This window comes from Balaenoptera musculus, chromosome 16 (genome assembly GCF_009873245.2).
Source record: "Balaenoptera musculus isolate JJ_BM4_2016_0621 chromosome 16, mBalMus1.pri.v3, whole genome shotgun sequence".
Lineage (NCBI taxonomy): Eukaryota > Metazoa > Chordata > Mammalia > Artiodactyla > Balaenopteridae > Balaenoptera > Balaenoptera musculus.
Window position 1 is genome coordinate 4,633,188 of NC_045800.1, and position 13,423 is coordinate 4,646,610.

A 13,423-nucleotide genomic window follows, 5' to 3' on the forward strand; every position below is an offset into this window, starting at 1 on the left:
AACAGAGTGGACCCTCAGCCAGACTCAGAGTGGAGGCAGCAAGGGGCTCCTCCCAGAAGGCAGGCCCCCCTCAGGCTCCAGGGGCTGCCCCTTTCCAGGGGGGCCAAGGGACTCTCCTCATGGGCGCCTAACCGATGTCTTGTATCATTGGCAACAGGGGTCGAGCCCCAGGGTACCAGATACCAATCACTCCACACGTTTCAATGCATATAGCTGCCATCAATCAAGCCCATTACATCCACACAGCCAGGCAATTCCCACCCAACATCGTTCAGGCCATCGGCTCAGAAGTCACTCTGGGAAGCATGGCCACGCTCCCTGCCTGCCAGGTCTGAAAATGGACACAGCACATCGAGCCTGGCTGCTGCAATCTCCAAGCTGCCAGTCACTAAAGAAAGCATAATCTCTGTAAAACACTTACAAATCACTGCTATGCTGACACAAAACAAAACAACAAAAAAATCCACTGCAAAGTAAAATAACCAGGATTGATGTCATTGATTTCTGCCCGGCACAGCCTGCCCATTCAGGATGTGCATTTTACTATAACAAACAATCAATCATTTGCTAAACAAAAGCATGCCACGTGCAAGAAACACACGTGACTGCCTTCTAAAATACCGCCTGGACGCAGCTGGCCGGGCCGAAACCACACCCAGAGGAACAGGCTGGCGAGACTCAGGCCAAGCAGACACAAGATGGAGGCCCAGCAGTGAGGCCATAGCTCCTCACCTCCAGACTCTGCTCGAGGGTGGAACGTTCAACTCCTGTCGAAACAGACAGAGATAAGCTAGGCTTTCGTGTGATGGAAGCAGATGAGGGGCCTCCATTTCCCGAAGCCCCAAAACTGAACAGGGGGTCAGACACAGGAGGGAGGATAAAGGGGTCAGCCCACCAGGGTGGTGAGAACAGGAAAAGGATGCTCGGTTGGCCTTGTTCTCCGCTTTTCTGTTTTTCTTTTTGCAGACGCCACCCTGCTCTCATCAGTCTCTGGCCCGCCGTCCCCTTGAGTCCTAACACCATGCCTTCAATTAAGTTGCAGAGTTCTGATGGAGAGATATTTGAAGTTGATGTTGAAACTGTGAAACAATCTGTGACAATTAAGACCATGTTGGAAGATCTGGGAATGGATGATGAAGGAGATGATCCAGTCCCCTTGCCAAATGTTAATGCAGCAATATTAAAAAAGGTCATTCAGTGGTGCACCCACCACAAGGTTGATCCTCCTCCTGAGTATGATGAGAACAAAGAAAAGTGACAGATGACATCCCTGCTTGGGATCAAGAATTCCTGAAAGTTGACCAAGGAGCACTTTTTTTTTTTCTTTTTTAAGATTGATTGATTGATTGATTGATTGCTATGTTGGGTCTTCGTTTCTGTGCTAGGGCTTTCTCTAGCTGCGGCAAGTGGGGGCCACTCTTCATCGCGGTGCGCAGGCCTCTCACTATCGCGGCCTCTCTTGTTGCGGAGCACAAGCTCCAGACGCGCAGGCTCAGTAATTGTGGCGCACGGGCTTAGTTGCTCCGCGGCATGTGGGATCTTCCCAGACCAGGGCTTGAACCCGTATCCCCTGCATTGGCAGGCAGATTCTCAACCACTGCGCCACCAGGGAAGCTCAAGGAGCACTTTTTGAGCTTATACTGGCAGCAAACTACTTAGACATCAAAGGTTTGCTTGATGTTACCTGCAAGACTGTTGCCAATATGATCAAGGGGAAAACTCCTGAGGAGATTCGAAGGACATTCAATATCAAAAATGATTTTACTGAAGAAGAGGAAGCCCAGGTACGCAAAGAGAACCAGTGGTGTGAGGAGAAGTGAAATTTTGTGTCTGATGCTGTAACACTGTAAGGATTGTTCCAAATACTAGTCACACTGCTTTGTTTATAATTGTTGATATTAGAAAAACAGTCCACAAATGCAGCAGCAAATCAGTTGTATTAGCAGAATGTTGTCCTCATTGCATGTGTAGTTTCAGTACAGACTCCAAACTTACGGCTCAGTTTCTTCTAGTATGATCAAAAGTTCTTTTTTCTTTGCTCTGAATAAAACTGAACTGTGGGTTCTCTATAGAAAGTGGCATTTCGGGCTTTCCCTCTTTTTGTAAAGCAATTTCTGCCTAGTTTACTGTCCGGTTAACTTCAGTTTAGTGACTTTTAAAAGTTGGCATTGTAAATAAAACAACTTGCAAAAACTTTTCTGAAATAGAATTAACAACGTATTATCTTTATTCATGAGTTGGAAACTGGAAAAAGGCTACTTGAGGTAAATGTTATCAGAGGGGGTTTATCAGAATGTCTTCCAGCTTCCTGGAGTCCTGGTATTGATTAGCCTGTATGTAGCAGGGCTCCCTTAACTGGATCTGAAGATGTGTTTTTGCATTTTTAATCCTCTCAGCTTTGAATATGTTGGCTAGAGGCTCAGTTACTACTCAGTCTGTGGTTTGAGAGGAAATAGAATTAGACAGTTTGCTGGCTTTTCAATTAAAAAAGACACTTGACCCATGTGGTGTGTCATCTTTCTATAATCAGTAATCCTATGTGGGGAAACCCATAAACACTACTTGCATGTAAAAAATAATTTAACCTTTAATGTTAAAATGTGTGGTGTAACGCAGAAAGCATCAGTCACGAATGCAAGATACTTTCAATAAAAAATAAGTTACATAAAAAAAAAAAAAAGGGCTTCCCTGGTGGCGCAGTGGTTGAGAATCTGCCTGCCAATGCAGGGGACACGGGTTCGAGCCCTGGTCTGGGAAGATCCCACATGCCGTGGAGCAACTAGGCCCGTGAGCCACAACTACTGAGCCCGCGCGTCTGGAGCCTGTGCTCTGCAACAAGAGAGGCCACGATAGTGAGAGGCCCGCGCACCGCGATGAAGAGTGGCCCCCGCTCGCCGCAACTAGAGAAAGCCCTCGCACAGCAACGAAGACCCAACACAGCCATAAATAAATACATAAATAAATAAATAAATAAATAAATAAATAAAAAGGATGCTCAGTCCGGGTCAGGGCATGGTACCAGGAACAGGCATTGTGACCCCGGCAAGTCTCAGGCTGCTCACCTAGGGCGGGCATTGTCCTCAGACTCTAAACAGGGAGCTCACACGGTTCCCCAAACTTCTCAAAGAGAAAATGTCTAAAGCAAAAAGGTAGACTTGGTTTTGGTATTTATTCATTTATTTTCTTTTCCATTACAGTTTATCCCAGGATATTGAATATGGTTCCCTGTGCTATACATTAGGACCTTGTTGTTTATCCATTCTATATATAATAGTTTGCATCTGCTAATCCCAAACTCCCAATCCATCCCTCCCACACCCCCACCCACCCTTGGCAACCACAGTCTGTTCTCTATGTCTGTCAGCCTGTTTCTGTTTCGTGGATAAGTTCATTTGTGTCATATTTTAGATGCCACACATAAGTGATATCAGATGATATTTGTCTTTCTCTTTCTGACTTACTTCGCTTAGTATGATAATCTCTAAGTCCATCCGTGTAGCTGCAAATGTCATTATTTCACAGAATTGGCTTTGGTTTTTGGTAAACTGAAGGATTTCTATGGAAAACGTATTTCTAGTTACCTAAAAACAAATGAGGAAGGTTACTGAGAAAATAACTAGAAATGAGTAAAAGTGTTTTCTTTTTTATTTGATGAAAATCAGTGGGAGGGGTGCCTCTTTAGTGTGCAGTGAATTCAGTTTCCTGAGCACAAAACCATGGTTGCGTTGAGCCAGGTCGTATGTCCATCCTGGGCACTGTTCTGCACACAAAGGTACCTGGACCTGGCTCCGTTTGTAAAATGAAGGGAGAAAATGAAATTTTTTTTTATTTTGGCCGCACGGCACGCAGGATCTTAGTTCCCCGACCAGGGATCGAACCCGCGCCCCCTGCAGTGGAAGCGCGGAGTCTTAACCGCTGGACCGCCAGGGAAGTCCTGAGAAAATGAATTTTTAATGCAGTGCAACTGGGGGCCTCACCATCATTCCTGACCTCCGTGACTTTGAAGGGTGTTTTACAGCCCAAGGAGCCCTCAGGAAAACTCCCCTCCCCCGGCATGGAAGACAGAACTTGAGTTTCCCAGTTGGGCCAGTTCATGGAAATCTACAGGGAAGGTTCTCACTCCGGCTGGCTGAGAAATCGGCAAAGGCGCTCAACCTCTGTCAGAAGCTCTTCCTCGGGGGCAGCCGGCCTTCTTCGCTCTTGGAAGCGAGCGTCTTTCCTCTCTTACAACTGCCAGGATGCTGACCAGCTGGGGCGGGCCAGCTGCATTAAGCACCCCTCAGATTTGGTTTGCGTAAGTGACCATGATTCTTTGAGCCTCTCCCCCAGCTGCTGTGTTCCACTCCTTTAATAAACGTCATTGCTTCAAATCTGGCTTTTCTCCACTTAAACAGGAAACTTAAAATGTGATGCAGCAAGCTAGACTGAGGTCTGCAAGGCAAGAGTCCTGGGTGCAGGGAGAGAGTGGGGTGACTCCCAGTCTATACCTGTCAGAGGCCAACGGTAGCCACATGCAGGTTCATGAGCCCTTCCTACCACAATTCCTCTGAGCCGGCTTCTCTGATGACAACAGCCACCATTAAATGACCTATTTCATGTTATTTTATTAGGAATACTGTCCAGTCCCCCACGTACAATGTACGCTGTAACCAAATTTCTCATAAAAAGAAAGATGAACAGTTAGCAGGGTGATGCACAAACATTGTCATTACCAGTTTCAAGATGGAAAACTGTCCTCAAGCCGCGTTGGGCAGACTCTCCCTAGTAGAATCACCTGCCTCTAGTCACCAAATTCCTTGGCTCCCCGCCAAAGGCACCTCCAACTCAGCCTACAATCTGGTCTTATCGTCGTCCCTTAATCTGGCCCAGGTGCAAAGCAGTCTTCCTAGCCAAAAACCTCAGGGCCTTGGTCAGGCAAGACTCGTGAAACTGTAAAAACAAACAAACTGTCGACACATGCATTTTTCTGCAGGATGAGTCTATAGTCTTCCTCAGAATCTCAAAGGAGGACATGAGCTCAAACAGGTTGAGAACTGCTGGGCCATCACACAGAACCCAGACTCTTAGAAGTGTCTGGAGAATCCCAAGCTTTTCCATGCCTTGTCCCAGTCTCATCATCCCTGGGCTTTAGCTGCACTCAGATACCCGCTGTTCCTCAGACAGGTCACGCTACTTTTCACCGCTGGGCAAGCACACGGAGGCCCCTCTGTCTGGAATGTTCTAGCCCTGTTGGCTGCCAAGAAAACATCCTTGAAAACGAAGCCTGCTCTATTTGGTGAAGCCCTTCCAGGCCCCTGCTTCAAATGCCCCTCTTGACAGCTCTGTTCCACCTCTGCATCCACCTTTGCATTATATATGCCCTGGAAATGATGGATTTTGCCCTCCTATGGGTGTGGGGCACCCACAGAACAGGCACTGTGACTTTTTGTAACACCAGTGTTAAGCCCAGTGCAAGTATATCGTAGATATGCAATAAATGTTTAAATCCCCATTTGTCCCTTCTATACGACCTTACAGACTCTTTTAAATACAACCCACATTTGATTAAAACCAAGAAATATCCTTTGAAAGAATATCACTGGCCGGCTAAGAATAGGCCTAGCTTGGCCCAATTCTGTGCAAAATTATTAAATTTCTGGCTCTTGCATTTTTATATTATGTTGGGCCAAAATCAGGACTTTGCTCAAAGGAATTTAAATGAGCAGACTGATACCATCTCCAACAGATGACTGAACTTTAGCTGATGTTCGCAACACTGGCGAAAAGTAATTTATTGAATTACTGATGCACTTAATGAAGTGCTGCCAGAAGCTCAGGAGAAGACAGTGCTGAGTCAACTGTATTTGAACTTGAAGGACGGGGTGACTGTTTCAAAGCATTTTGATGTCCAGGACTTAAGTGTTGGGCTGTTTATAAAACTAAGGCCACTTTCAGAGCCAGAAAAACCACCTACTGAAGAAAAGCGTTCATTACAAGGAATACTTTTATTAGTAACCAGGCAGGTTTTGAGATGACTTGAAATAATGTGGTTGCAAAGGAGAGTTTCTTTTGATTAGCCAATGTCATAGTGCAACTAAGATGGGTTTATTTTTACATGTTTAAGAAGCTGAAGTATTTTAATCTCTTTGAAAGAGCATTTATGTGTTTTCTAGTCATTAAAGCAAGTGCCCTAAGGCAACATTTTGTGAGCCCAGACTGAGTTACTGTAAATCCCTGAATGTCATAAAAGGATACAAATATCCTGACTTTTTGTTAATTCATATTGATTCCCTACCCCTGTTCCCCTGGAATTGTTGAGAGAGCTTCTGCTTCTGAGATGCAGTGTCTTTGGGTCTAACTGTTAGCTCCGTGCCCTAATGGAAGTGACAGGTCACCCCCTTGCTCTCTGAAATCGTCTCAGGCTATGCCTTGGTCCTTAACTCTTGCCTACAGGTACTAGGATCCAGGGCTCCCATTCTGGAATGAAAAATTTGGAGGTCTCCTCAGATGACAATCATTAGAAGATAAAAAGCTTAGTATCTTGATAGTCTCCCTGTTTTGTAACAAGTGGATTAGTATAAAATGGCTAAGAGCAGGCCAGCCCTGGGAAAAATTGTGACGTAGGAAAAACTGACCACTGGTGTCCTCAAAGCCCTCAAAGCCTCTCTGAGCCATAGCATATCTCAAACGACCAGAGAAAAGCTTTATCCCGTGACAAGAATCCAGCCAGACTGGTGAGTGAGGGAGGGGAGGCCCCAGGGCTGTGACATCAAATCATGTAGGTGGGTGTCCCCCTTTGAGGCCAGCCTTTTGAACCGGAGAGGAAGAAAGGGAGGCCGGAGCTCCCACAGTTTAACGGGGTACCTGCTGGGACAGGAGGTGGCACCGGCCGGGCTCTGCCCCAGCGGGCTCCCACCCCCGGCACTCGTGCGTATTGACAAAGGAGTCAAGGCCAAGTCTGCTGAACTCAGCGGAGCAGACCCACGGAAGCACCATCCCTGGGACACAGCCTGAAAACGCCAAGTCCTTTTGGGGTCAGAAACAAAATAACAAGGCTGAGTACAAAGGTCACTCAGAATAACACATTGTAACCAAGTAGCTAGGCGACAGGACATACAAAAATCTTAGCTGAGAAGAAAAATGGAAGTAATTTGCTCCCTAGTACAAAAATCGTTGACTAACGTTCAGCTGGAAACGACCAAATAGATTTAAGGACATTAATAACCAAAACTGCCTGTGTTTACAGAATGGAAATGGAGTGACTTGCTTTGAGGACAAAGCAAGTGTAGCTGAGCAGAAATCAGAGCTCAGATCATCTCGAGCCTTTGATGCTGGTCCTGTCGCCCCTGGACTCCTGGACATGATAGCTGTACCAGTGACCGTCTGGTAAGCAGGAGGCCGTGCTCTCTATACGTGACCTCAATCCATCCACATAACAGCCCTGTTTGGGAAGTGTCATTGTCCCCATCAGAAAGAGGAGGGATCACACTGGGAGACAGTAAGTCACTTGCCCAGAGCCTCAGTGTCAAGAGCCCCAGCCTGACCCCATCCCTCTGCTCCGAAGTCTGTGCTCTGAGTCCTGGGCTGGGCACCTGCCAGTGAAAAGCAAAGCCCGGGGCTTAGATCCACTGCTGGTTCTCAGACAGGGTAAAATCACAGCTGGGGGAGTCCTATGCATACAGCCTCCTCCCCTGCCCGGGGCCGACAGCTCACACTCGGGTCTGTCACTTCCTCCCCTCCCTCCACTCCTCCACTTTCCACTTCTCTTGGAAGCCTGGGTGCCCTGTGAGCTCCAGGCACCTGGCGAGCAAGCCAGCATCCCTGGAGAGCATGACGCAGCCAGGGCACCTGCCGGGGAGCGTGGCTGAACGCTGAACACTCGTTCCCGCATGAGCCTTTCTGCCAGATCATACTTAGCGTTGCTGGAACCCAGGCTTGGGGTCCAGACAAGTTTTCCTATCAATTCTTCATTCCCCACCCAATAAACAGAACAGCAAAACACCTGCCCAAAACGCTTCAGCACATATGTTTTTAGCACATAACCAAGGATCATTTTTTTCCTTCAAACTCTCCTCTGTCCCCTGCTGGAGTTTATATTTGTTTCAGGGAGAAAGAAAACGTTGTCACCTTTTTGGATCTCGCATCCAGTATACTCTTGATTATACATGAAACCTATGTAAAAACACACATTAAAAAAATATATTTACTTGCTTCTTATTTCGCTGGGAATCAATATAAAAGGGTATGTTTGTTTTTCTGAAAGATATTGCTAACATTTTTTATTTCGTAAGCTTTGACAACTCCTTTGAAGTATCTGCACAACTGAAAGAAAGACATCAGGCTCACATTTCTGGCTCTGGGCCGGGAGCCGTGTGAGTTCAAAGAGGCTGCGAACCACATCAAAACTCCCCAGGTAGAACACCTGGGGCAGCACTTGATGGACAAGGTTTGGGGAACGGCAGCCAGACGGAGAGAAGAAAAGGAAGCCAGCTTGGTAATCCCCAAACTAGGGGTCTCCCAGCCTGAATCCGGCAGACGCTCCCCCAGCCCCACAACTGTACACCTGCCTATCTGTTGGAGGATTTAGTAAAACTCAAGGAAACCTGTTTTCCTCCGGTGCAGCTGATCTAAAACTCCAACCATCTAGAATGTTATCCAGCACTCTGCTTTTGGAGAAAAACCCAAGTGACAGAACAGTGAGAAGTTAACTCTCCAAAAAAAGCCTTTCGGTATGTCTGGGGTCAGCATGTAAAACTAACACCATTCTCAATATACCCATGAGCCTAATCCTACTCTGGGTAGATCTGGTACCCAGCGCAGAGAGGATGTGGCCCCTGTGATGAACCGGGAACGGGAGGCCGCCCAGCTGTGGATGCAGCCGGGCGTGCGGTCGGCAGCACCGCCTGGACCAGCGTGGATGGGTGAAATCGATCAGCACACTGGGGTTAGGAGGGGCTCAGAGGTGGCCCGGTGCCACACGTCTCTCTTTGGAGGTAAGAAAAGTGAAGTTCTGAGGGTTTGGGGGGCAGTCCACAGTTTCATAGGCTTTGTTTTCTAGTCTAGAAGCCATTCTCTTGACCCTGGGGCCACGCTGGTTCTAGACCACACCACTTCTCGATGCCGGTTTGGCTCACTTGCATCTGGCACACAGCCTGGTTTAATCCAGCCCATGAACCCAGGCTAATGCACATAAAACACTGCATCTCCGCCTACCAGATCATTCGAACATTGAAGAGTCACTGGCGTGTGTTAAAGAATGGATTTGTTCAGGGAGCACAGATTAAAATACTTAATCACGCAAATTTTACATCATCTTTCAAATTATCACGCAAAAAATAAAGTTAACTGGCATGTCCCACCGTATTGATTTGATCTAGCACTGTGGAAGGCACACAAAAGGTATCTATCTACTCATGTGGATTCTGAGCTTATTCATTTATTCATTCAAACATCACTGTTTCTTACTGCATGCAATACACAGCCTCGGGTATTGGAGGGGACTAATAACCACAATTTACGGAGCGCCAGCCATGTGCCTGGTACTTTATATGCATCAACCGTCACTCTCACAACAGTCCCGTGAAGTAGAGATTATCATTCCCATTCTAGAGGAGAGAACACTGAGGCATGAATCTCGAATAACTCAGCCAAGGTCATACCAGAACCAGGATTTGAATCCATACCTGAACCCAAAGTCCAGGCTCTCAGAGACATACCTTCCACCCTGAAAACACAAATGACCTGGGAGAGGAGATAAACAAGTCAACTGGAAATCAAAATAGATTCTCATAGCTGCTTCAGGACAGGTAACCTTCTGCAGAACTAAAAGGAAGAGAGATATCTCTTATGGAGAGGGATTAGGAAGGCTCTGTGGAGACAGGCATTTGAAGTGGGCCTTGAGGTATGAGTAGGAGTCCCGAAGATGGAGATAAAGGGGAAGGAGATTCAGAGTAGGGGCTGGGCGGGCTCCATCCCTGACACTCTGGAAAGCATAGGGGCGCCTTCAGGGAGCACAGAGCCATCGCTGCACTAGGAGACGGCACGCCAAGAGAAGTGCTGAAGGCGATCTTGGAACACGCAGTTTCTTCCTAGTGATAATCAAATATTAAGAAGGCCAGTCTTTATCCTAATGGATATATTTGTTCTTGTTTTGACAGCAGAACCTCTGTAAGTGTAACTCAAACATTATAAATGAAAAAGACATGTCAAATAAAGGAACGGAGGCTGGCGTCCATGGGGCTCCTGACTGATCTCCAACCCGCCTCCTTGGGAAGTCATCTGGGGTCGCTCTGGTCCAGGTCAGACAGTCATTTTAGCAAGTATGTCGGGCATCTCCAGAAGCACTGTCAATGTGGTCCCTAGACAGACCTCTCTTATCTCTCCAGGATCCAGTTCAATCACATTAAAAAAAAAAAAAAAAAAAAAGAGTGGCTCTGCCTATCAACCACAACGGACATCCCCTAAAGAGACACAGAGTCCCCTACATCCGCAGATGCGCTCCTAAAACGTTTCGATTCGTCCAATGATAGCTATCAGAGCCTCCTGTCAGGTACCTGCCTGGCTGGGCACGGAGGACACAGTATGGTCCTCGGGGAAACGACAAGCCAGCCTGTCTTTCCACAGCAGGGTGGAGGCTGGTGTGATCAGACGGATAAAGAAAACATCAGGAAAGTGTTGGGCTGGGTCAGGGGAGTTCACAAGTTTGATTTGGGACATGTTGAGTTGGGGGCGTTTGACATCCCAGAAGAAAGGTAGAGTGGGCACCTGAGCCTGGGAATCGCAGAGGACTGGTCTGGGCTAGGACGTGCCTCTGACCTGGAAGGAGGGGGTTTTGCTAAAAGGGGGATGGCTTGGACTGGGATGATGGCAGCAGGAGGAGAGACCAGTGGACCAACGGGGGCACAGTTCAAAGGAGACCCACCTTCACGTTCCAGCTTCACTGCTCACCAACCACCGAGCGCTGTCAGCCCCTCACACATCCACCTTCAATACGCCCCCTCTGCGGACCCCGGACCCCCATCCTACGGCTGCTGCAGCCGCTCTCAGGGGTGGAGGATTCGCACACGCACACAACCCTGGACGGGAAGGGATAAAGCGCGAGGACGCAGAGCTCCGGGGGGCTTCTGCAGGCTTCCTTGGAGGCACTGACCCAGGCCATCTCGGGGCCAGGCGTCCCTCCACAGCAGTGAGAAGTGGCCCCCGTGCAGGGCTTGTGGACCTGACCACAACGCTTCGCATTCCCTCTGTGCCTCCACAGCGGTCTCCCGGGAGGCCTCACAGTGACAGTAAACTGAACTTCCTCAACCACTGCCCACAACTCACTTGGCTGGGGGCGCTAAGTAGGTATGGCTTTAAATCTAAAACCGTCTGGATCCATCTAACGACCTGGCCTTCTACAGGGACAAATCTAGCTCTTAGGTCTCGCTGACACATGGAAAGTCTGGGGATTTTGGGGGGAGGGGAGGGGCAGTTGCTGGTTCACAGGCATCACTAACACCGATGAACAAAGACCTCAGCCCCTGAGGTCACGGTCAGAGGCAGTGTCTCGTCGGGGAAGGGCCTGTTTCATGTCACCACCTGGCCCTTTGCTCCCCGAAGGCTTAGAGCCTGTGTTCAGAAAGCCCAGACCTCAGTCCTATTCGCACACAGAGCTCTGCCCCATACCACGAAGGATGTGTGACCATGGCAGTCAGGAGCCAGCCTGGGCCACCGGCACCCACCCTTTCACACCCTCCTTTGGCTGAGAGCTCTGATTCTGAAAAGGCACGGCCTCCCTTTATCCCCTCTCCCTGCCACAGTTTATATGGGCATGAGTCTATTTTGCAGAGGCAGGATTTCACTGACCTTTCAGACACAAAGACCTCCAGGGACCCTGGGTCAAGAGGCACCGGGGGTCAGGAGCTGGCTGGACGTGGGCCCAGGGACTTCTGAAACATGTGACCAGCCTTCGCCGGTTTTGATCCAGTTCTACTACCTTTCACTCTAGAATACAAGCACACACAGAGCCGGATTCCTCTTTCCTTGAGTTTCCTGGGTTGAAACTCTGGTAGAGAGGTCCTCTTCCGAGACAGATCGATATCACAATTCTGCCAGTATAATTGTTTCACCTTTCTAGAAGGGTTTGCCACGCCAGGAAGGAATTTAGGTCAAGTCCAGCACAATCACTCAGGGCTTGGCTATGCCTCTCCATCCTAGGGGTTGCCCGGCCTTTCCCAGATGGTCCCGGGGAGCCCGCGGGCTTGGCGTTGCGCTGCCCTCTGGCCCAGGAACTCTGACAGGTCACCCCGCTGACGCCGCGGGCCGGCCTGGGCCAGCGGGGCCGGCCCACGTCCCCCGCACTCCCTGCCGCATCTCTGAGCCCCCAGCGGCATCCCACTCCGCTCCCCTCCCTGGGAAGGCAAAGGGCGCCTGGACAGCAGCCCACGCCCCTCCCGGAGTTGCTGCAACTCGGAGTCGCTTCCTCCAAAGGCGCCCGTCTCGTCTCGACCCCCTGCGTGCGGCAGCCCCCAAGTCACCCGCTTGTCACCCGCTCTGGGTCTCGCCTGCTTTCACACGCGTGCTCCCTGTCGCCGTCCCCCCAGCGCCGTCGCCACCCGCAGACACACACGCTCCTCCGGTCCGTTTACCCAGAGGGAGCGCGAGAGCTGCCAACCTGGTCGCCAAGTTGGGCTGCGGGGGCCCGGGGTCCGAGGGCCGGGGTCGCGCGGTCCCTTGACGCTGGCGCCGGGCGCGCCGCGGGCCGGCAGGGACCGGGCTCGGGGACCCGGCACCCCGGCGCGGCCCCTCCCGCGGCGGCGGCCGAGGCGGCGTCCCCGGCCTGCTCCGGCCGCCCCGGGCGCGCGGCCCCCGGCCCGCAACCCGCGCGCACTCACCTCGGGGGCGCCGGTCCGGTCGCGCCGATCCCGCCGCCGCCGCGGCGGCTCCGCATCTCCCGGGCGCCCGCCCGCCGCCCTCCGGGGCGCCCCGCCGTCCCCGCCGGGCGCGCAGGACGGTCGTGGGGACGCGCGGAGGCCGCGGGGTCCGGGCGCCGCCGCACCCGCGCCGCCCGCAGCCGAGCAGGAAATTTGTCCGGCCGCTCCCGCTGCTCCTCCGCGCCGCTCGGCTCGGGCTCCGCGGCGGGGGCGGGGGCGGGCCCGGCGCCGCGAGGAGCGGGGGCGACGCCTGGTGTCCGGCGCGGGGAGCGCACCCGGCGCCCGCCCCACCTGAGGCCGCGGCTCCGCCCCGCAGGGATGGCCGGCGCCCGGCAGGGACCCGGCCAGCCTGGACGTTGTTAACCCAGGCTGGAGCCCCACGCGGAGACCCTGGCCGGGACCCAGGCATCATGTAGGGGGTCAGGGTGTGACAGCCACTTTTACGAGCGGGAAAGGCCCTTGCTACCCAGCCTTGGCCCTGGACACCAGGAAGCGGCGTGGCTGGGCGCCAGCTCTGGGCCATGCAATCGGTC

At 51.0% G+C, this 13,423-nt stretch overlaps 1 protein-coding gene across 1 annotated transcript in view; it reads right to left on the reverse strand.

The window, feature by feature from the left end:
* Positions 1 to 12,870, reverse strand: part of PTPRE (protein tyrosine phosphatase receptor type E) — a 166,101-nt gene extending 153,231 nt beyond the window's left edge. The window contains exon 1 of the mRNA XM_036828477.1: positions 12,852 to 12,870. The gene's annotated coding sequence lies outside the window, so the exon portion shown is untranslated. The remainder of the gene's footprint in view (positions 1 to 12,851) is intronic.
* Between the last annotated feature and the right edge of the window lie 553 nt (positions 12,871 to 13,423).